The sequence below is a fragment of the Haemorhous mexicanus genome, chromosome 10 (assembly GCF_027477595.1).
Source record: "Haemorhous mexicanus isolate bHaeMex1 chromosome 10, bHaeMex1.pri, whole genome shotgun sequence".
Classification (NCBI taxonomy): Eukaryota; Metazoa; Chordata; class Aves; order Passeriformes; family Fringillidae; genus Haemorhous; species Haemorhous mexicanus.
The window spans coordinates 2905256-2928711 of NC_082350.1; the positions used below are offsets into that span (position 1 = coordinate 2905256).

The 23456-nt window shown below is 43.9% G+C and overlaps 1 protein-coding gene across 1 annotated transcript in view; it reads left to right on the forward strand.

Annotated features, from left to right (window-relative positions):
• LOC132331513 (glypican-5-like) overlaps positions 1-23456 on the forward strand; it is a 369094-nt gene that overhangs the window by 135396 nt on the left and 210242 nt on the right. The window lies entirely within an intron of this gene.

Sequence of the window (23456 nt, forward strand, 5' to 3'; positions counted from 1 at the left end):
GAGCAATGTGTTGAATTCTCCAGCCCCAGTTCCAGATGAGAAGCAAATGTGAGTCAGGAGGGAACTTCTGTATGAAGGTACAGAGGGAGCCAGGAGCAGCTGTGAGTACCACAGCAAAGAGCCCTGGAAGCCTGATGGGAGGCATGAGGAGCTCATCTTGGGGAGGTTTGATGGAATGATTTGTGTCCTCCTGGCCTGGAGTGCTGAGGAGTTTGGGTGACAGATCCTGGTGGGCAGCAGATCCTGTGTCACCATGATGTTTTCTGAAAAATCCCTTTGCCAGGATTTCTTCTCCTGGCAAGATGAGAAGCCTCAGCTTCTCCATGTTTTGCTGCTGTGGAATGTGTTCTGGAGATTGTTTATCCAAACATGTGAATTGTTTTTAATTAATGGCCAATCCCAGCCAGCTGTGTTGGACTCTCTGAGTGTGTCACAGGTTTTTATTATTCATTCTTGTTAAGCCTTCTGATGTCTCCTTTCCCTTTCTTTAGTATAGTTTTAGTACAGCATTTCTTTTAATATAATATCATAAAATGTTAAATCAGCCTTCTGAGAACTTGGAGTCTCAATTCCCATCTCTCACCTCGTCCTGGGGACCTCACAACACCACAGTCCTGGAGCTCAGGCTGGCTTTGGGGTCCCTGAGGAACTCTGCTGGCAGCTCCACCAAACCTTCTGCAGGTCAGCCTAGGGGAGCAGCACAGGATTAACTTCCAATACTTTGGGGCTTCCCTCTAGAGATGGATTTTTTCCCACTTGCTGTTTTCAAATTGCATTTTGGGTTGTTCTGTGCATGCTGTAGTTACAAATCACTGTGATTTAGTGAAGTTCTCTGGATTGACTCGTGGAGACCCCACTGCTGGTTGGGAATGACCTGACTGTTGGGAACAGTCCTCCTGCTGGGAAATCACCCTCTCATCTTCCTTGCAGTGGCAGACTTTCTTCTTTCTAGTTAATGCTGTTCCTGTGATATGTCCAGGCTGCTGGAATGGGTGGGTTGGGTCAGCAGTTGAAAAGCATTTCTGTAAATGCAAATGGACATTTGACTTGCAAAGGCATTTTTTGGACACTGCAGCACTCAACATTTTCTTTCAGGTTGGGCGACTTGAACACAAATAATTCATTCTTGATTTCAGAGTTTCTGTAGAAATTCAAATCTGAATTTCTTCAGATTTGGTACCTACTCCATGTCTACTCCTTTCAGCAGAATTCATGAAAGAATAAATCTTGTCATCCAATCACCAGCTTGCTCCAGTTGGACACTATTTTGCAGATGCAATGTAACAATGACTAATTTGATACTATCTTAGAAAGCAAAGCTTGGAATATATTTTATTGCATAAAATAATGGGCAGGTACTCTTTCTTTAGTATGCTATTTTTTTTTTATTCAGAAGGAAAGAACAGCCCTTATTTAGTCAGAAAACTGAAACTTTCCAATTAGAATACTCCATATTAAAATAGTAGTGCCCCAATCACTAAAGCTCTTCTAACATGAACAATGCAGACATGGTTAAAGTCTATGGAATATCTCCAAGACCAAGTTTATTTTCTTGTGCAGAGTCCAGCAGAGTGACTTTGTACCTACTCCTCTTAGGAAAGGTCACACTCAAAGTCCTGTTGAAAAGACAGAAAGTGAAACTCTTATCTGATCCTTCAGTCTGTCTTAGGCAGTGATTCTTCCTGGAGGGAAGCAAAATTCATTTTCTTTCAATTGCAATGGGTATGCAATACAGCAATACAAACAAGAAGGATAAATCCTGTCAAGGCCTGGAGATATTGGGCTGGAAATGTATTCTTCAGAATCCCAGTTAAATGAGATATCAGTGAGAGTGGTGTTGGTGCTGAGACACCTAATCCTTTCTCCTAAAACTATAGGGCAGGGTTGGAACGTGGTGCCTTTGTCTGTGGGATAAGAAGGTTTCCCACATGATGTTTGGATTTTGGTATTTTTCAGGACATGGAATTTTTGATGTTGTTTCAAGTTGAAATTGGAGACTTAAAAGTAGCAGTGTATTTTAAAAAAGTAAAGTGAATTTTCTCATTTTCCTTTCCTCATCCTGTGTCCCAGCAGTGATGAAAACAGCATTTGTAGACTCTGTGGAATGAGCAGGTCAATGGGAAAAAAAAAATCCATTAAATTCTGTGGACTTTGAAGCAGGAATCCATCAGTGTTGTAACACAGCTGATGAAATTATAAATTTTACATTTTTCAAATAGAAGGGAATTATGTGAGGAAGGTGTTGCTGAGATAAATCTGTGGGTGCTTAAATGTAAACCTTTTAGTGGAAATGTAAAAATTATTCTGCAGAGTTCTCCAGCCTTCCTCCCACCTTGGTGCCTTGTTCAGTGGAACCTATCTCTGTGTGAAATAATTTAGGTACATGTTGAAATATATATCTATATCTAGACACACACACATATATATGTATGTATGGTGGTGCAAGCTTCTCTGTAACAGTTCTTGCTTTCCTGGCAGCTGTTTTTTGAGACAGAGAAGGAGAAATGAGTGGAGATATATATATATATATATATACACCTGGCAGTTTGATGCAGGTTTCACTGTGCTAGGAGGAGGATCCTGCTGTAAACTGTCAGGAAGTTAAATTAGGCCTTGGGGTTGGTTTTATTTGACTTACAGGTACTCTGTACCTAAAGGGTGGAGGAGCAATCTGTTTCTGCTGCTCTCCAAGTCCTAAGTGCCAAAAGACACAAAATAATCTCCTTTTTGCTGGTTTGTGTTCCTTGCTGGCAAAATATCTTTGGTGTAGTGTGATGGGTGTGTGATTTAACACATCCAGCTGCAGGCAGCTTCTGAGAGACATTGCTGTGGCAAGGTGGGGTAGACTCCAGAGCTGGAGCTGGAATCAGGGAGAGGCTTTTTTATTTTTTTTAGCTGCTTTTCACTGGGAACATGTTGATTCATTGAAATGGGGAAAAAAATACTCTGGATTCTGGCTTGGAAGACTTTGTGTCATGTAAAAGTAGTTCAATTTATACATTGTTTATCCCTCAGCCTCTCTGTATTATTGACACAACCCCCCCTGGCTGGTTCTGTCCCTGCCTGGCGTGTACTTTCACTGACCTCCCCAATAATGTTTTGTAAAATGAGCTTTTTTATGCTGGGAGTTGGTGGTTTACCCACAGCCACAGAAACAGCCCAGTGGATGGATGGGAATAAAGAAAATTAGGAGTTTTAATGGAAGTTTTGCCTTGCTCAGCTGATGAGTCAAACCTGAACCTCCCCTGTGTGGGAAATGAATTTGTAGAGAATTCTTAAAGTCTGTATGAAAGTTTACATACAAATACATTTACATACATACATTTACATACAAATACATAAACAAAAGTTTACATACTTTGACATACAAATACAGGGGTAATTTTAGATGATTGGTTTTAAGGGACTTACAGCATGGTGTGGCAAAAGTTGATAGGCCAAGGAGTGTTTGTAATGTATTGTAATTAGGAAATGGTTGGTTTTTGATTGTGATGGCATGAATTATAACATCTGTATTGTCTCACCCTTCTCATGAGACTGAAAAGGGAATAAAAGTGTTTAAAACCCCTCTCAGCTGCCCCATCTCTGGGTCAGAAAGGGCTTCATCCAACACCCCTGCTCTGTCCAGACAGCCTCTTGCCAGCTCAGTTGAGTGCTGTGATCATATTTTCAAAGTATTTTCTCACCTACAGTGCAACCAGAGATCTTGGCCCAGTGAGATCTATTAATAACCCAGCAGCTCTTTACCTTGATCAGTTACCAAACAGAAATGGCACCCAACTTGTCAAAGTGATTGCTGCAAATATTTCACAACTCAGGAACTGTCTGGCTCATCTCTGTGTTAGTCAGAATTAAAAAAATACAAATATCTGAAATTACCAGCACCATTTTTCCATGTGCTAGATTTAAATTAATTTCTCCCAATGCTCAAGTAGGGAATGTTAATGTCTTTCTCAGTTCTCTGCTGCACTTATTTCCTTCTTGACCTGGATTTGTGTTTCTTTGTGTCTTTCCTTTACTTGGTGTAGGAATAGTTCTGTTTGTAGAGGTGCTCCTGGCAGCCCTGCTCACTTGGGCTTTGATTTGATGAGAGGGGGGAGCTGGGGTCTGCAAACATCTCGGTGTCTTGGTTGGCAGCACTCACTGGAGAAACATCTGAAATGCTCTTGAAAGCTGCTGCTGCAAAAGCAAATTTGAGCAGGATGAAAACTTTTCAAAGCTGGCTTTTAAAACCAACAAACCCCCCCAGCTATCTTATTTTCTAGGCCAAAAGGCACCAGATGAGCTTTCCTGAATATGAAAGAATTCTCAAGGCTGTTGTTAATTTACTTCATTCTTTGAGCAGAATGTTGTCAAGTAGTAGAAGAGTTTATTGCTTTGTAAACTTTTCTGACATGAGTGTTGTCCTTTAATTAGAATAAATGCAATTAAACATTGAAGTGCATGCTTGATAAATGTGAAAAATCAGAAGTCTTTTTTAAGGAAAATTGGTCCAATATTGCAGATAGTTTGGAGGCTCTGATGAACTTCATGACCTGAAGAGATAGAGAGAGTTGGTGATCAAGGCCCATCTCTGACTCACCTGTGATTTTTTACTTATTGCAATAATGCAGTTTCAAAGCATATTTTAAATAAAGAGTGGGTAGTTCAGAGTGAATTGTTAAAACTCTTGACTGAACAGAGGAGTTAACTTTGCCTTTCAGCTCATGGATTCAGCCTTGGACAAGTTAGTTTTACAGTGAATAATATAATGTGGCATTGTGGATTGTGACCTCATAATTTTCCAGGGTCATATTTCAGATAATTAAGTTATTTATAAACACATTAATTTACAGATAATATTTATCTATAAATACTCTATATTTCTGTTCATACCCAGCACTTGGCAGTTTACTTCCACCGAAGAATTTGGGGCATGATTTGAACAGTATGTTTGTGGAAACTTAATGTAAAAAAGGCAAATCATCATTTCTGTTTTTAATAAGTGCACTATTTCCACATACAGAAATTTAAAGCAAGTTATGTATTCCTTGCCTAGCTGTGGGAGTCCTTTCAAATTGCTTGTACTAAACTTACAAACACTGTAAGTTAACTTGAAAAATACAATGTTCAGTGTTAACCTCTAACCTTGGCAGGCTCTTGGTATAAAATCAGAATTTCACCTGGTTTACTTCAGGAATATAGAAATAGACTTGAGTTTTGAGACTCAGGATCAGCAGGCTTATTCTAAGGAAATGCATTTAAAATGTTCTCCCTGAAGCACTGAGGAAATTCAGGGTGTGTGTGGGATTTGGAGTGCACATCAGGAGGTTGAGTTTCACTAAGGAAAACCAGCAGACCTTCCAAGTATCTTAAGTGTCTGTGGTGGATTCATGATGGGGAGTCTTCATCAGCTGACTGGAAAATGCTTTGGTTAAAGCAAGACAAAAAGGGATAAACTGCTGCAAAAGCACCTGGGGGCAGAGCAAAACCAACTGCAGTTTCATTTTCTGGCTTTGCAGAGGCAGGACAGGCGAGCACAGTTACTGGGATGTAGCACACTGCCGTGGTTACTGCAGGATTTTTCATATCTCCTCAACCTCCTTCCAAGGTGTGCAGGAGAAGAAATGCCCCCCAAAAGCTTAACAGGCTCAAAAGTAAAATAAAAAGGAACAGCTGAAATCTACTGGTGCTCCAAGGCCAGCTTCTCTTTAGGTGTATTTGCAATCCCTGGAATACAGAACTGGCATCCTTAAAGCTGTTTTAATTTGAATAGAACTGTGCCATTTTAAACCAGAGGTTTGATCCATGAGAAATGATTAATTCTCATGGCCACATCCCGTGGGGACAGACTGCTCTGTGGGAAGGCTTGGGTGGCTGCACTCCCTGGGAACCTAGAAAAGGCTTTTCAGTAGATTTCAAACTACAACAGCATGCTCTAAAATTCCAGGTGGAGTGCTACAGACTAAATGTCTTCTACAAAACCCTCTGCTGATCCCTTGTCTGTTGCCTTGGTTTAGCTCTGAGTTATTCCCTGGTAATGCAGCAGAAAATTCACTATGCTCTAACATTCAGTACTTTTAATTTTAAAGCACATTTGGGTGGCTGCCTGTGAGAGTTTGCATCAGAATGTAAGGTGAGCTAGAACTGAACTGAGAAGAATGGAGACTTCTGTGCAGGGTTACCCTGGCAGGGGGAGTTTTACAGAAGTTCAGCTCTTTTCAAGCCCATCTCTTTCCATGGCATGGCTGGCTCCCCGTGGGGACACTCTGACACCTTGGCTGCTTTTATTGGAGGTAGAGCCTGGGTGAGTTTATTTGCAGCTGGACTGGAAGGAGAAAGGATTGAGGTCTCTGCTGGCTGGTGTCAGCTCACCCAAGATGTTTGAGTGGGTGGTACAAACCTTGCTCTTTAAGGAGAACTTAACTACAGGGAAAAGACAATTAAAGGAAAGTTGTAATTCAGAGGTTTCTGTGGCAAATTAAGAGTGGAGATGATGGCAAACAGCAGATCCTGTGCTGTGCTGGAGTGTGACTGCCCAGCAGCCTGTCAAAACATCTCCAGGGTTTGGGTGTGAGGACCCAGCCCCAGCAATCCCTCCAAGAGTTTGTCAGGCTGTGTTGCACCTCTTTAATGTTCTTGGGAACGTGGCTCAAACGTGCAGAACAGAGCTGGGGCTGCCCCACACCTGCAGAAAGCACAGGACACGTGTCAGAGCTGTGCTGCTGTGACAGCCCTGAGCTCAGAGCTGGCAGCCAGCACCTGGGGAGCCTGCAGGCAGGGTTTGATAACCTGAATGTTGCTGTGAAGGGGCACTGGTGTCCTGTCACTGATGTGTTGGGGTTAAGAAGTTGAATTCTGCTCTTATTGCAAAGTAGGTGACATCTGCTGGGCCTCTGCAAGGGTGGAGCTGCTGTCTTTGGTGGCAGGCAGGCAGAGCTGGGGAAGACCAGACCTTTTTGAGGGGACACAATGCCCTGATGCTCAGGGCTGTTTGCTTCCCAGCCTGGTAATTCCAGAAGCACAGCCCTCCTGAAGGGCTGAGTAGCTACAGGAACAGCCAGGTGCTCTCTTCTTCTGTCACTGAAAGTCTTTGCAAAGACTGATCTTTCTAAGCCTGGTTTGTAAGTTCTGTTTCAGTTTTGTGTGACTCCTGGCAATCTCTGGTTGATTTGGGGAAGGGAATTCTCTCCCATCCTGCCTTAAAAATCTGTCAGGAGCAGGCCAGGGTGCATTGCAAGGGGAAACTGCATTCCTGAGAGAACCCACTGTGTTCCTGCTGGTGCCAGCTCCTCCTGCAGCCCTTCCAGCTGAGCATTCCTGCCAGAAAGGGTCCATGGAGCAATCTCTGTGCCTGCTGAGTTCAGAATGTGCTGGGGGTGCCCCAGGTGTCCCTGCCTGGCACCCCCTGGCTGGTGCTGCCTCCTCAGCACCAGCACAGCAGTTGGGGATATAAAAAAATCAGAGTTCTCTGATGGAAGTAAATGTTTAAAACTTCCTGCTGTACTAATTTCAGGTATGTGGAACTAATGTAGTTTTTGCTGATCAAAACCACAGGAAAAATGCTTTCTGGCTGATTCTGTAGGGCTGGTCTGGCTCATATTTTTCATCCTGAAGATAAAGAACTACTCAAGCAATTTTTTTTTTTTTTTTTTTTTTACATTTGATAGCTAGACTCCTGCAGTTGAGAATTCAGGCTTAATTACAAACTGCACTGGGCTGTTAGCTGGGCTTTAATCCCTTCCATTTTAATTCCTGGAAATCCATCTAATAATGTATTCTCTTGAGTTTCTTTGTTATTCCTTTATTAGCAATGAGTTCTGTCTAGAAAGCCTTGTCATTAGATTTTAAAATACCCCACAGCATGCTCTAAAATTCCAGGTGGAGTGCTACAGACTAGATGTCTTCTACAAAACCCTCTGCTGATTCCTTGTCTGTTGCCTTGGCTTAGCTCTGAGTTATTCCCTGGGTAATGCAGCAGAAAACTGAGTATCCTCTAACATAAGAAACATTTATTGTAGGGATGGAATGCAAACTTTTTTTCCTATGCCCTTCAAGTCTTATACTTTTCTACTGTTTCTTCTGAACATTTATCCCTTTGGTATCCCTTGGAGGGAGATGTATTATTTCAGTATTCAGTACTTTTAATTTTGAATATCTGGGTAGCTGCCTGTGAGAGTTTTCATCAGAAGGTGTGGTGAGGTGGACTGGGCTGGAACAGACTGGATGGAGAACTGCTCTGGGTTTTTCCATGGCTCTGACCCAGGGTTCAGAGAAGCTGCTGCTGAGCTTCTGTCAGCCCCAGTGGGTTGTGCTGCTTGGTGTGGCAGCCACACCACAAGTGATGTCCAGCAGCTCCCTGCTCGTGGGCCCAGAGTGTGTCAGCTGCCATGGGACCACCTGCACAGGTCACAAAAGCAAATTTAAAACAAAAGGAAATTTAAACCAAAACCAAAAACCATGAAGAAGGCAGTAGCATTGTTGCAAAAAGGTAGAAAACAAAGTGAGGAAGGATATGTTTGTAGCTGAATTTTCTTCTTGGGGCCCTTCCTCTGCAAGTGGAGGGCTGCTAAACCAGATCCTCTTCCGCTGCCACCAGAGGGCTTGGGTTATGAAATTTTAATTCCTGGCTCCTTGCTGATAGACAGAACACCTGGAAAACTTTGCCAGCCCCTCCTAAGTGGCCTCCCTTGCAGCATTCCCTGCCAGCATCCCCTCTGTTCCCCTGGGGCAGGTGTTGGCTGTGCTGTCACTTCCGTGGGTCAGCCCAGCCAGGAGTGACAGGAGGAAAACTGCAGCTGCTGGAATGCTGAAAAACTGGGAACTGCTGCTGGAGCTGCCCTCAGGGCAGCCTGGGAGAAGTTGTCCTTGACAAAAAAAGGAGTGCAGGAACAGACCAAGGTGTGTGCAGACATTTGGGCTTCTCCAATGCCATTGCACTGTGAAGAGCATTCTGCAGCTGTAAGATTGCCTTGGTTTGAACATCCAGGTGTCTGCTGAGGAAGGCAGGAGCCTCCCCTGAAATGGAAAATGCAAACCCCTCCTTAGGAATTATTATAATTTTGAAATTAAGGGGCTCTCAGGCAAAGATATGGGAGCAGGAATAGCAGTTCTTTGTTAGGAAAAATAAAAATGAAGTAATACAAAACAACCCTGCCAGAGTCAGAGCATGCCCTGAGCCCCAGTGTGTCAGGGTGGTGGCACAGTCCCATCCCAGGGGGGCTCAGGGTGGTGGCACAGTCCCATCCCAGGGGGCTCAGGGTGGTGGCACAGTCCCATCCCAGGGGGCTCAGGGTGGTGGCACAGTCCCATCCCAGGGGGCTCAGGGTGGTGGCACAGTCCCATCCCAGGGGGGCTCAGGCTGGTGGCACAGTCCCATCCCAGGGGGGCTCAGGGTGGTGGCACAGTCCCATCCCAGGGGGGCTCAGGCTGGTGGCACAGTCCCATCCCAGGGGGCTCAGGGTGGTGGCACAGTCCCATCCCAGGGGGGCTCAGGGTGGTGGCACAGTCCCATCCCAGGGGGCTCAGGGTGGTGGCACAGTCCCATCCCAGGGGGGCTCAGCCCTCCTGCAGTGCCAGCTGTGGTTCTGCTGGAGCAGGGATCCTGCACAAGGGGGGAGTTTTCCTCTGGAGCTCCAGGGCTGCTGGAGATGGGCCTGCTCTCCCTCTGGGAATGCAGGGCAGCAGAAAGCTGCTCCTCTGGGAATGCAGTGGGCAAAGGCTGCTGGGCTGTTCCCAGGGCAGATTGGATCCAGGTAGGAATGCTTGGCTGCTCCCCTGGGTGGAGCATCTCCCCATGGGATGGTGGGATTTGATCAGCCCTGCAGGGACACTCGCTGGCCATGGACAGCAGAGATCTCCTGGAGGGAGGGTTGGCTGTGGGAGGGATAAAGAAAAAACTGCCCCATGGACAGCAGAGAACTGCCCCAGCTCTGACAGATGGGAATGGAATACTCACCCAGTCACATCTTGCAAGCCAGGACAAAGATAAAGATGAATAATGATGGGTGAGCATTAAAGCTCTCCTCACACCTTTGGGGTGCAGCTGTTGCTGGGTGTTACAGCCATGGAGGCAGTGAGTTTTATGTTTTACAGCCTTTCATAAGTCATGCTGGAATTAGCACTGAGCACAGCTGATGCTGACATACCTGAAAGTGAAATGGGAACTGAATTAGTTGAATAGATGTAAAAAGTAAAAAAATAGAAACTGATGTAATGTGCATTTTTCTACATATCTATTAAATACATCTGAATGAGGCAAGTTGTTTGGGAAATTAATGTCTGGAGAATTCCAAGTGCATTGATTTAGTCAATTTTATGGAATGACCACACACTGAGATTTGGCAAAGGACCTAAGCCACCTTATTGCCTGCAAAGAATGGCTGATTGCAAGCAGACTTGGAGCATAATGAAGTTCCTTTTTAATAGGAAGGGGTTTTTGAGTTGGATCTTCACAGCCCGATGAGAATTATTTACAGAGTTAATAGAAGTTCTCTATATAAGGTCTGTGTTAGGTAAAAGAACTTGATCCAGCTTAAAAATAAAACTGCATTCAGTTTGTATGACAACTTGTGTGTCTGTGGTTTTAAGTATTTGCAGAAGATTCAATGTGTAAGCCAGAGCTTTTTAATTAATCAGGATGCTCATATTGTATTAATGATGCCTTTCTGTGTGGCAGGGCTAATAGCTGTTAAGTCTGAGTTGTTCCCAAAGTAGCAGTGTGTGTGTCAGTAGTGCTGGATGCTGTGAGCTGTCCATTCATAAAACATGTCACGTGGTTCAGGACGCTGGTTGTGAGAAGAGTGAGAAAAGGCTTTATTTAAATAATTCAGCTGAACCTTTTTAGATTGTTAAAATGTTTAAGTGATCACACACTAAACATATCTTAATTTATCAACAGTGCCATGGAAAAGCAAGATTGGTTATTGGACACCCTCTCATCATAAATCTTATGTTTGTTTAAAAAAAACCAAAAATCATTAGAATTTACTTCCATCACCTTTTCTGCAATACAATCTCTTAAGCAGCAGTGGGGTTTCAACCCAAGCTTGATCTGGGGTAACTCACACAGACTTTGGGGAAGGCTTTCCAATGTTCCTTAAGTAGAGTTTTTTGGGAGCACTGTCCATTGTAGTCTCTGTCCCTTCAGCTGCTGCAGCTTCTGTGTCAGTGGAGCTGCACCACCTCATGCCAGCAGGAAGTGGAATTGTTTTAGTACATGATTGCTGTTATGTAGTAGCTGTTTGTTTTGACAGATGTTGTTTTAGTTTCCTGTCTACCAAGTATTCAAAAATTTGTACTTCACTACAAACTAATGCCTTCAGCTGCTTCATTTTATTAACTAGGCATGGAGAGGTTCAGAAATTAAACTAAGACTCTACATTTTCATTCTATCTTTTTTTTTTCCCAGCATCTGATTAAAAAAATGGAATAATCAAATATTTTTCTTTGCAACTCATTCTTCACAAACCTTGGAGTCAGAGTTCTGAATCTTTGCAGAATTCTGGTTTGACTCTGTGTCATCTCACGATGGCAGTTTCTGAATTTCCTGCCTCTGTTCATAAACAGAGAAACTCAGAAAAAAGCAGCATGGCTGCTTTTTAGAGCAAATTATACCTCTGGAATGATAGCTGAAAAGAATAATGAGTCTTCCCTTTCTCAGCCCTCCTAGCCTACACACAGGATACAACAAAGTTGCTAGGAAAGTTTGGAGTCTGCTGTAATTAACTGAACAATTCAGAGTGTGCTGCTGTCTGACAGTTCCTGTCTGGAGCTCTGCTTACTCCACTCCTGAGCTTTGGGGAAGGTTAAATTTATTCTAAACAGCAGCAACTATGTGTTTCCTGCAGTTTATGGCAATGGAGTTGCATCTCTCAGGAGCTTTTCCCAATCTGGGGCCAGGATTGAGCAGGTTGGCAGCAGAGCTCCAGATGGAATTCTTTCTGCAGCTGGAGCATTTGGGTTTGAACCAGCAGGTGAAGGCAGAGGTTGTGTTCTCACTGGGGCTAGAATGATCATCACTGGGTGAGAGGACAGGTCTGACAGGGCCAGTGTTTAGGCTCATTTCTGAGATCCTCAAAGGCTGTATCTTAAACAGTGTTTACTGTTGGTTTTTCTTAACCAGCACTGGGTTTTAGAGCCACCTCAGTCTGTGCTTTTTGCTGCTGCATTTCTTTTGTGAAATATGATGAAAATGCTGTGTGATCTCTCTCTGGAGATAACTCAGTGCATAAAACCAAACCAAAACAAACAAAAAGCCCCTAAGCTCTCTTGATGGGTCAATAATGTGTCATTACTGCTGGTTTCCTCTTTTTAAAAACCACTCTGGTTTGTCTGATGGGACAAACTGGAAGTGTCAGGGCTGGCACTGTAGGTAAAAATCTACCTTAGTAGCAGAATTCAAACACCATTCATGATCATCTGTAGTAAAGAATTGCCTGAGTCTAATTTATTAGCTGTTGTCAGCACATATGCACGAGCAGGTGTGAACACTCAGCCTGGTCCTGAGGCTGCTGAGGGCAGTAATTACAGCAGGGCTGTCATTAATGGGGGGACAGTGCTGCCCCCAGCTAGGGACATGGTATGGCCAGTGGCAAGCAAATAAACTGGGACCATGGACTGGGAACAAGGCAGGGAGGGCCCTGAAGGCTCCCTGTGTTCCATGGAGGTGGAGAGATCAGAGCAGCAGGGATGGCAGAGCTGGGAGGAAGGCAGTGCACAGCAGAGCTCCAGGCAGCTGTAAGGTGTGCCATTCACATTCTCTGAAAAAGTCCCTTCGCCCAGGATTGTTCTCCTGGGAAACTGAGAAGCCTCAGAGAAAAGGAAAACAATTCTTATCTCATTTGCTTCTCCTGTGCTGTGCTCATGTGGAATGTGTTTGGAGATTGTTCACCCACAGGTGATTGTTCCATTGCATTCTGCTGGGAGTTGTTTTCACTCTTTGGCCAACCAGGGCCAAGCTGTGTCAGGGCTCTGGAGAGAGTCAGGAGTTTTCATTATTATCTTCTGAGCATTCTGGAAGTATCCTTTCTGGATTCTTTAGTATAGTTTAGTATCCTTTAATATAATATAGTATCATAAAGTAATAAATCAGCCTTCTGAGAACATGGAGTCAGATGCATCATCCCTGCCTTTGTTGGGGCATTCCCAGCAGTTACAAGAGTAAGGAATCTTGGGGATGTGTGGATAAAGTTGGTGATGCTGCTCTGTGTGAGAGAAAATAGTGCAGAGAGGCATGAATGGGCCCAGGGCAGAGGCAGTGACTGAGACAGCCAGGGGTCAGCTCTGGCTGCATCAGGCTGAGGACACAGGGACAGCCTGGCTCGGGCAGCTGGACACAGCAAGGGCACTGAGGGGCTCTGGCTGCTCTCTCAAAGGCCCCACCACAGAGGGAGAAGTTATTTAAGTGTAAAAGATTGCTGGCAAAGGCCTGTAAGTGGGTGTAGACTGCAGAGTGGAAAGTCTAGTCTGGGAATCAGATGTCAGTCCACTGGGGAGCCAAACTGCTGAAGCAGTTTATTAAGAGAAGTAGGGAGGGTCAACTAAGCCATATTGTTTTAATAGGAGCCATTTTAAGCATGACTAAAGCCTGGACCTTGGAGCTCAGGAGCTCAGTTCCCATCCTGTGTGCTGGAAGGAGTGCTGCCAGCTGACAGAGCCTCCATTATATGGCTGGATGTAGGAGAGCAGGGATCCTGAGTTACTCTGGTGGGGTGCTGTGGGGTCCCCAGGACGAGGTGAGAGATGAGAATTGGACTCCAAGTTCTCAGAAGGCTGATTTGTTATTTTATGATGTTGTATTAAAAGAAATACTTTACTAGGACTATACTAAAGAAAGAGAAAGGAGACATCAGAAGGTTAAACAAGAATGATAATGACAGCTGGTGACTGACTCAGAGAGTCTGACACAGCTGGCTGTGATTGGCCACTAATTAAAAACAATTCACGTGGAAGCAATCAAACATTCGCCTGTTGGTAAACAATGTCCAGACCACATTCCCAAACAATCAGAAAATTATTGTTTTCATTCTTTTCTGAGGCCTCTCAGCTTCCCAGGAGAAGAAATCCTGGGGATGGGATTTTTCAGAAAATACCATGGTGACACTCTGGTGGGACAGAAATCCTTATCTCATCCACTCTCCTTGTTTCGTGTGCACATCCTGGAAAAGAAGGAGGAATGTGAGGCAGAACCCCCTAGGATGTCACTGGCCATTGCTGTAGAGTCTTGTAGGAAGTCTCAGAATGAGGAAATTTTCCCTGGAAGCCTTTTCTCCCCAGCTCTGCTGTGCTCAGGTTTATTCTCTGTTCATTACTCCTTCAGCAGCTGTGTGGTTAATTGGCCCTCATGGTCTTTCATTTTTCCTTAGCTCAAAGGACAATAAAGCTGAACATTTCTGTAGGTTCTTGCTGCAAGACCCCTCTAGCTGCTGCTACTGAGTGTTCCCTGTCCCAGGCAGGGCCCCTAAATCTCACCCCTTGCTGCCCTGGGCTGATGGAAGAGAAACCATTGAAAGAAATACTCTTCCCCTCTTTCCCTTAGCACAGATTTACTTCCTGTGGGAACTGCTGACTGTAGATCACAAATAGCTTGTTAAAATGATCAATGGTTTCCCTTATTGAAATGAAAATCTGGTTATAGGATGAAGTGTGGGTTTGTCAGATTTACTATGGTGATAACCCACAGAAGGGTTTAAGAGATGGTTGCACCAATTCATTTTCTTTTACAGCATAACCTTGTGGAAGTTGACAGTTACCATGGTTTCACATTGCTCAACATTAGTTCTCCTGGAAAAAAACCCAAAACCAACTTGTCTTGTTTTTTTTCATAGTGAATGAGGTATTGTTGTGTAAATTGAAATCCAAGCAGATAAAGAAATTTGAATTTCAAAGGAATTTCAACAAAATACTGACAAAAGGGAAGGAGGAAACACGATATTTTGCAGAAACAAGCTAACCTGGAGATCTGCACTTCAGTAAATTCCTTGGAGCAGCCCAGGTGTGCTTGCAGTGCCAGGGCTTTCCCTCCTGCCAGCTCTCACTGCTTGAGGTGGCTCCTGCCAGGCTTGTGACAGAAGAGGGGAAATGAGTGTCCAGGCAAACTGGAAAGGCTGCCCTGTGTTTGTCTGCACTGGATGTTTTTCCTAGAAGGAAACAGCTGCTCTGTCTCATGCAGAAGAAATGATTATTTGTACAGTTGAAATGAAAGGAGCAAACCCGAGCAAGCAGAGTGATCAGTGTGGGCAGGAAACACCCCTGGGCTGTGCTGTGATTGCAGGGCAGGGCTGGAGAACAAGCTGCACCCCCTGTTTGTTGGGCTGGCTTTGCTGTTCTGGCTCCTTGTGGGTGTTTCCACGTTTGCCTTTTCCCCATGAGCCATTCCTGGCACTGCAGATCCCAGGGCTGGGCAGCCAGGGACCTTCAGCTGATAAATCTGCTGCCTCCTAATTGATCTGCTGTTGTCAGAAGGTGAATTGCCCTGCTGAGTCAGGCTGCAAAGAGTGCTGCAAAGCTTCAGGCTGTTTCAGGTAGATTAGGTTTTGATAATCATTAGGGTTAAAGGTGTAATTTAAAAAAAAAAAGGAAAATATTTTCTGAATGGAAAACTTGCTGTGGGCACTGTGTAGTATATATTTTAGATATAAAAGGATCTGAAAAATTGGTTGAATGTTTCAGTAACACTGGGTGGACCAATTATGAGAGGGTCCTTAAAATCCTTTTGAAAGTCAGCCTTGTGATCTATTTATAGATTTATCCTCTTAGGTTTTATGGTACATCATCTTAATGTACTATCTACTGATTCAAATTCAAGAGTTGCCTAAAGCACAATAGAAGTTGTAACACTCTGCTTGTCCTTTTCTTCCTCTAGTCCTTCTAAGGAGATAAAGTACAGGGAGTTATGTTGGTGGATGTAGCAAGTACATAGACAGCATCTGGGTACAGATCTGTTAAACAGTGTTTGGTATTATTAATTAATTATTAAACCTATAATGTACTAAATTATAACATATCATATTACAATATGATACTTTATTTACATTATAAATTATTGATAAATTAATGTATTAATATGTTTTATTATTAACAACAATGATAACAGTAATGGTTGTGGTTGCAGGTAGCAGAAATCAGCCCTGTTATTAGCAGACACAAACACCAATTGTGTCCTTTAATGCCTGGCTGTGTGTGTAGGAGATGCTGAGTATTTGGTGGCACTGCACAGAGAGGCTGGAGCTTTGTGCCATGTGCAGTGACCCTGCTCTGGGGGAGAACAACTACTGGGGTGTTTGACTTGCACTAACCCTCTCTGTGCTGGGGCTCAGTCCTCAGGAAGAAGGTTTTCAGCCTGAAGTCAGACTTTTAGTAGAAAAGTAGGAATTCCACTGAAAAAACCCATTTGTTACACAGCTGTCGCCCCTGGGATTGCTGTTGGAGGTTCAGGGTGCTGTGAAAAAGACAAACCCCTTGCAGGGATGGGTGGAACACATTTCTGTGAGCAAGTTTAAACGCTGCTGTGCAGAGGAGGTTGTTTTGTTGTTCAGATGTTGTTCACCTTCTCCCCTTCAGTGGCTGTAGAGCCTGCAGCTCTCTGTGGGGAGAGCAGCCCCTCTGTGTGTGCAGGGAATGACTCCCTTGGTCTCTGCATGGTGCCAGCAGATGTGATATAACCAATAATATTCCTGTTTTACCCTAACCAAGTGTATTCCTGTTTTAACCCTGCTATCTGATAGCTTAATTTAATGTCCTGTTCCTCCACAGTCACCCTGAGACTGTGTAAAAACCAAATTTCCTCCTTTTACTGGCCATTCATGGATTTTATTGACTTTAATCATGCCACTCACAGCTATCTTGTTCCCACACTGAAGAACCTTAATATGTTTAGCCTGTCCTAGGATTCCAGCCACACCACATCTCTAAACTACTTATTGCCATTGTTATACCTCTCTGTTCTCTAGCAGTGTCCTCTTTGAGGTGGGATAACTGGAATTCCATGGAGTGTCCAAGACACAGCCTTACTGTGGCTTTGAAGCAGTAAAAAAAAAAAAAATATTAAATGGGGGGAAAAAAAAGGTGAGAAGAAATCTAAGAAAGAAAATTGTTCAGCCACTGTCAGGAAGGACAGACATGATTTATTCTTCAGTGAGCTGATGTTCCCAAACTGACCACAACAATGCTGTGCTCTGTCCTGAGCAGTGCTGGCTGACTGTGTGCCCCCCAGTGTGCTGGAATTTGGGGCAGCTTGTCTCTGGCTACATCTGGTGATGTCCAACTTAATCCCTCAGTTCTTTTGCCCAGACACTCAATGTCATGAAATCCCCCTTCTAGGACTGCTGTGATGTTCCACACACTAAATAACTCTGTATTATTGGTAAATTCTGTTACTTCAGTGGAGCTTAACTCTGAGCATGTTCCTGAGCTGGTTCTGAAGAGGAGGTCAGAGCCTGTCTCAGTGTCATTTTCCTGCCATGTTCTTTTGCAAGAATAATTAACTGGGACATTGGTAAATTTGAAGATGGTGGCACTTCAGGGAGTTTTGCTGTTTCCTGTGGTTACAAAATGGTGTCAGTGCCAGTGTCCCCAGGCTGAACTGATGCCTCTCCTCAGTGGGGACAGGTAACTCAAGAATTTACTCCCTTACTCAAACACTTGCATGTGTGGTTTTCACAGCTGACTTAACAAAAAGCCAGAAGAACACAAACAAGTTGTTTCTAATGCTTTCAGTTCTTTGGGCAGCTCTGTTCCCTTCCCTTCCATGGAATTCTGTGCTGACAGCTTGGCTGACTTCCTCTTTGTAGCTTACTTGCCTGGATATGGATTCAGATTTGCTCTCTCTTTGTGCACAGGCACATAAACACATGTGCACCTCCCTTGGTCAGTAGTTGTTTTGTCTTTGGCAAAATCAGCAAGTTCTGCCCTTAAAATGCTGGGTTTTACTCAGCTGGTGGGACAGCTCAGCCCCTTCAGTGCCCTGTGCAGCTCCAGCCAGCTCCTGCTGGACTCACCTCTGGCAGAGCTTTTGGGGTCTGTGTGGCAGAGCACCTTCAGTACAGTCCTCCACCCTCCTTTTGAGCTGTTAGGTGGGGTTGGGACATGAAAAATTGTCTGTCTTAGCCAGAAAAGGGAAGAATATTTCCTTTCTACAACTCTTCAAGGTTGATTTAATCTGTCTTGTAGGGCAGTAATTGTGAGGGTTTCATAACAGCACTGACCATTTGGAATGTATTACAGACCTCAGCACACTTACCCACAGGCATTTAAGCAGACATGAACAACCAACTTGAAAATCACTGAATTTCAAGTAATGCTTTGTTAACTCTGTACTTTGAAAATAGGCATACATCCTCCCACCTCACTTTTTTTTTCCCCTCTGAGAACTGTAAAATACAGCATTCAATGTTTCCAAAGCTGAATTCTCTTAAAATTTAATTGAGGAAACTGTGATCCCATTAAAAAAAAAAAAAAATCCTGCCTTACTTGGTCGTTAAAAGTCAATTTCATACATCTGGAAAGTGCTGTTCATTTCTTGTGTTCCACAAAATTAGCACGTCAGCTAAATGGAAAGGAAAACATGGGATGACACATTCTGCCAGTCCCATTTATCCTGTGCTGATGTATCAAATAGAAGGAAAAAACCCAACACAAAACCTCTAGGAACATGAGAAACACAGAAATCACAGCCCACTGAATTTATCCAAACTTCATTTGTTCCTGCAGTCTGTTCTGGTGAAGATCAGGTTTCCCAGCAAAGGGGGATCCTTTCTCCATCCCACTCCCTGGAATTGTGGCTGTTTGCACATAAATCCCTTCTCATGACCTGTTGAGCAGGTGGGTGATGATGAATTGGAGGCATTACCATCAATACATTGCCCCTGGGCATGGACCTTTGGTGATGTTTTGTGCCACCCTCTTGCTTGTAGGATTTGTTCAGAACACAGAAGCAGCTCAGCTGGATGGAGTGCACACCCAGCAGTGTCTGCACCATGGTTATTGGGTCTGTTCCAAAGAGTGATGCTTGTTCTCTTCTGCTAGCAGAGATCCTGGTAAAAATAGCAGGAAGCTTCCTGGAAGGATGAACTGTGGGAGGCCAAAGTAGAGAGGGCTGTGTTCAGTGCCTGTGTGCTGGGGCTGGATGGGTCACAGCCCATAAGCTTTTGGCCCCTTTCAGAGTGTAGCAGGAGTGGGAGATCTCATGCAGAAGTTTAATGCTGTTAGAGAGAAGCTCCCAGTGTTCATCAGCCTCTGAGGCACAGAGCATCCTGTGCTTGTAGCAGGCAGGTCCTGACCCAGCCAGACCCAGACCCCAGAGAATGGCACTGAATTTTTAGAATTGGAGGCAACATGTGGAGCTGATGCAGCTTGCCCACAGAAAGGAGCAAGCAGCAAGAAGAAGGTGCTGGGGTGGCTGGTTCTGCTGGTTCTGCTGTCCGTGGTTCCAAGTTTAGGGCACTTGAAGTCACGAGGGAGTCAGAGTCAAGGAATTCCAGGCTGGGGGGATTCATGGTATGTTTTCTACTGAATATGGCCTTTATGTATTGTCCTGTCACCTGTGGGCCATTTGGGAGTGAAAAGATTTCTTCTGTGTTCCTGATGTTGCCACAACCTAGCTACCACCCCAGTCAGACAGCTCAATTCTCATCTGTGTCTCTCACCTCCAGAGCTTGACCTGCAGGACTTTTCTTTCCCCAGCACAGGTTTGTCCAGTGCTTTATCAGGACAGCCATGATCTGCTCTTTGCAGAAGTGATGCATTGCTGCCTTTAGAATTGGCAATAAAACTTACAGGGGGGTATTACCTAAAAATCCCCACTTCCACACTGGAACACTCATCCAGCTGCTCAGAACACTCTGGTTTGCTCTGCTTGCTGTTTCTAGTTTCAAAATTGATTCATATTGTCACTATAGGACACGAAAGAACACAAGCACACACTGCTGTTCTCAAGGTGAAGAGAGAAGGGAAGTTTGTTTTCTGACTCCAACATTTATAGATTTCCCAAAGTGACAGTGGATTGGAGGGTGACAGTGCCACCTCTCCAATGACACTGGACAAACCAACAGTCCATCAGATTTCTCCTCCTCAATAAAAGAATGCAAAACAATAAGTTATTTACAGAAAGTGTGTGAGAAAGTTTGTTACAAGAATGTAAACATCAGAAGGCTTAGGAAATCTTAAAATATCAGGACGACATCATATGGCTTTAGTATAAATCTTTTCAGATGCCTTTGCTGTTATATTATTGCATCCTTGTGACATTCACAAATTTTGTGTGCATAAACCCATTTAGCTTTCTGTTAAGGGTATGGAATTTAAGTAAATTATTGGTAAATAGTAGTTTTAAGAAGGGGTGTCAGAACTTGAGTTTCCTCACGTGCTCTCTAGGATCAGGGACTGCACCTGAGCTGAAATGATATTTAATAAAACATCCTCACCATCAATGTTCTAGCCTATGATTGTTCTGAAGAAGTTTTTGCCTCTTTGTAACACTTGACACTATGTCTGAAAACCCCTTTTGTGTCCAGGCACAGGAAAACAGGTCATTATATTGGTGGAATTGCTGCACAGCAGAACAGGCTTAGCTAAAAATGGGGTGTTCAGGTTTCCAGCTGGGCTTCAGTTCAGTGATTTTCACCCTGCTGCTCCTTTGCTGCTCTCCAAATGCTCTTTGAACTGGGAACTGGGCATGCTGTGACACAAGAGCAGCACAGAGAGGTGGTGCTGCTGTCTCCTGCTTCAGCTGTGTCAGTCACAGATTAACACAAAAAGGGCTTCTATTACTTTTAATTTTCTGTTAGCACCTGTGGGGTGCACTACAGTTGTAAACATACAGATTAAAACTCAGTCAGTTCTGAAAATGGAAGAAATTTATGAGAAGAAATATTTGAAGCAGTGTTTTATTACATTTGTTAAGAGAAAAAACTTCCTCAGAAGAAACATCAGTATTTAGAAGTGCACACATTCTCCTTTCGTGATTTTCCTTGTTGTCTCTGTTGGTGAATTGTTTTTTTCTGTGCAGCTGACAGAAAAGAAATCAATGGGTTTTTTCTGTCATTTCAGTATGAGTGAGCAAAAATTATTGCCTCTGCAATTTTCTGCAAGCTTGATTAAGTTGGGGCTGTGGCTACCAAGAAGCCAGAGGGAAATAAGAGTGGAGGGTCTCAAACCAACCCCAACGAGTCTGTCCACTTGGGAATCTTTCAGCAGGGGAAAGGAAGCTTCTTTTTTTTGCTCTGTGAATTGGACACACATTTATGGGCAAAGCATATTTTTAGTCTAAAAGAGCAGGCAAAATGCTGCAAATGCATCAAATGTCCCAGAATGTGTAATCTGACAGTGCTGGCCAGCAGTTGGTGGGTGAGGTGAAATGGCATTCATCTGAAAGCAAATTTTGAGAAATGTCTGCACACTTCTGCATCTGTGAAAAGTTAGGGAAAATGAAACAGTTTTGTAAAATAATCTCAACTTTTCCTTCCATAAAATATCTTTCTGCTATTCCATGCTTCTGAAGAAAGGCAGCTGGCAGCATCCCTGCCCACAAAGCTGGTGTTGTACACAGCTGGCATTGCAGCATTTTGCCAACTCTTTTAGACTAAAACCATGCTTTACCCATAAAAGTGTGTCCAACTAACACAGAAAAAAAAAAAAAGGAGCTACTTTTCCCCTGCTGCTTTCCCTCTGCCACCCCTGGCAAGGCTTGCTCTGACTTAGCAATGTACAAATGTTATTTATAGACCACAGGAGTCCTCAGAGATAAGTAATTATATTTCATCCCTTTTTTATGAAGAATGAACCTGGAGCTTGCAAAGGAATCCAAGGCTGAGCGTTTTCTCTGGCACGGGGCTGATGCTAACCCTGGGTTTGGCACTCAGGGCTTGTAGCCTTGGGCAACTTGTGGGAATATCAGTTTCTCAGGAAAATGGGAGGTGGTTCTGTTTACCTTAGAGATGCACTTTGAAGTCCAACCAAATAGTCTTGATTCAGTTCTAATGAAGTGCAGTGTGACACTCAGAGCAGGGAAGTGGCTGGACATTCTGAACATGCAGAAATTCCTGCTCCACCATATGCTTTTAATGCATACTAACACTGCTCTTGGATTGAGGCTGCACTGAAAGAAGGCTGCTGTCATTGAACAGCCAACATTAGATTTTTAATAAGATGAAAAATCTGCTTTGGTGGGGGGGGGGAATCAAAAGAAATGATAATTTCTATGGCATAAAAAAAAAATCCTGATATGAATTGTCAAAAAGAACTACAGGTCTTTTTGGGAGATTGTTTCCATTAGCTTTGGGCTGATAGCATTTATTGGACACCCTGTCTGGAAAGGGATCAAATGAACTCCAGCTCCCATCTTCCCAGCAGACCAGAAGCCAAGATTTCCCTGAGCAGAGGTGTTCTAAAGTGTCCTCAGACAAAGCAGTGTTTGGCATTTCCTTACCTCAGGAGTTGACAAGTAGAAACTTTGTTCATTTTTCCAGTTAATAACTTTAGCTCAGGCCAGATATGTATATATGCTAATGGAAAATGTTAACTGCCACTGTGAGAAGGCAGTGCTGGGAAACATCTTGGTTTTGACCAACTTTATTTCTTTAAAAGCAGCTAACCCAACAAACAAACCCCCCAACAAATCAAACCAAAGAAAACAACAAAAGTGTGTGGGAGTTTTAAGGACATTGCAAAAACTTGGATATTTTCTTTTTAATTGTAATCTGGTGTTTTATTAATGCTTGTGCATATAGAAGAGTTAAGCTTTTTAATAAAAGTATGCTTCAGGTCAAATCACATTTTATCAAAAATCTTTTATGCATTATATGAGACACTAATGATATGCCAGGTCCAAAAGGGAAATCACTGTTCTTGTTCTTCAGGAGGAAGTGAGAGCTGATGGGAAAGGCTGACACATTTCTTTGCTCCTAGTGAGGATTTCTGTGGAATGTGCCAGCCAGAAGGGAAACTGGAGAGGGAACAGGGTGCCTGTAGGATCTGCCACCCACTGACCCCTGCACAGGGGGGCTGCCCAGGCTCCCTGGCAGTCAGAGGAGCTGGAATCCCAGGGTTTGCAGCTCCTCCAGCCCAGCTCCTTGCTGTGGGCAGGAGCAGCACCATGGCCCCTTGTCTGGCTGTGTGGGGAGCTGAGGGCTGTCTGTCTGTCTGTCCTCAGAGCCCCTCCCAGCCATCCCAGTCACACCTTGGATGCCTTCAGCTTTAGCTTTTGTGTTTTTCAGATCCTGTGCTGCATCAGTGCATCACTCCAAACTCCATACAGAGTGTTAGTTACTGTCTGCACAGTTTGGTCAGACAACACAATCCCTCAGGGCCTGAGATCCAAGGACACCCCACAGCCTCAGGCCCCAAAAAGTACAAACAAAAGTGAATTGGGGGGAGCAAACTGGGGGTAAATGACTTCATTAGCTGAAGCTGTAATTGCAGAATTAACCCCTGGTATGTAAATGGATCAAACTTGTAATTGTCTGAAAAACTGGTGCCCA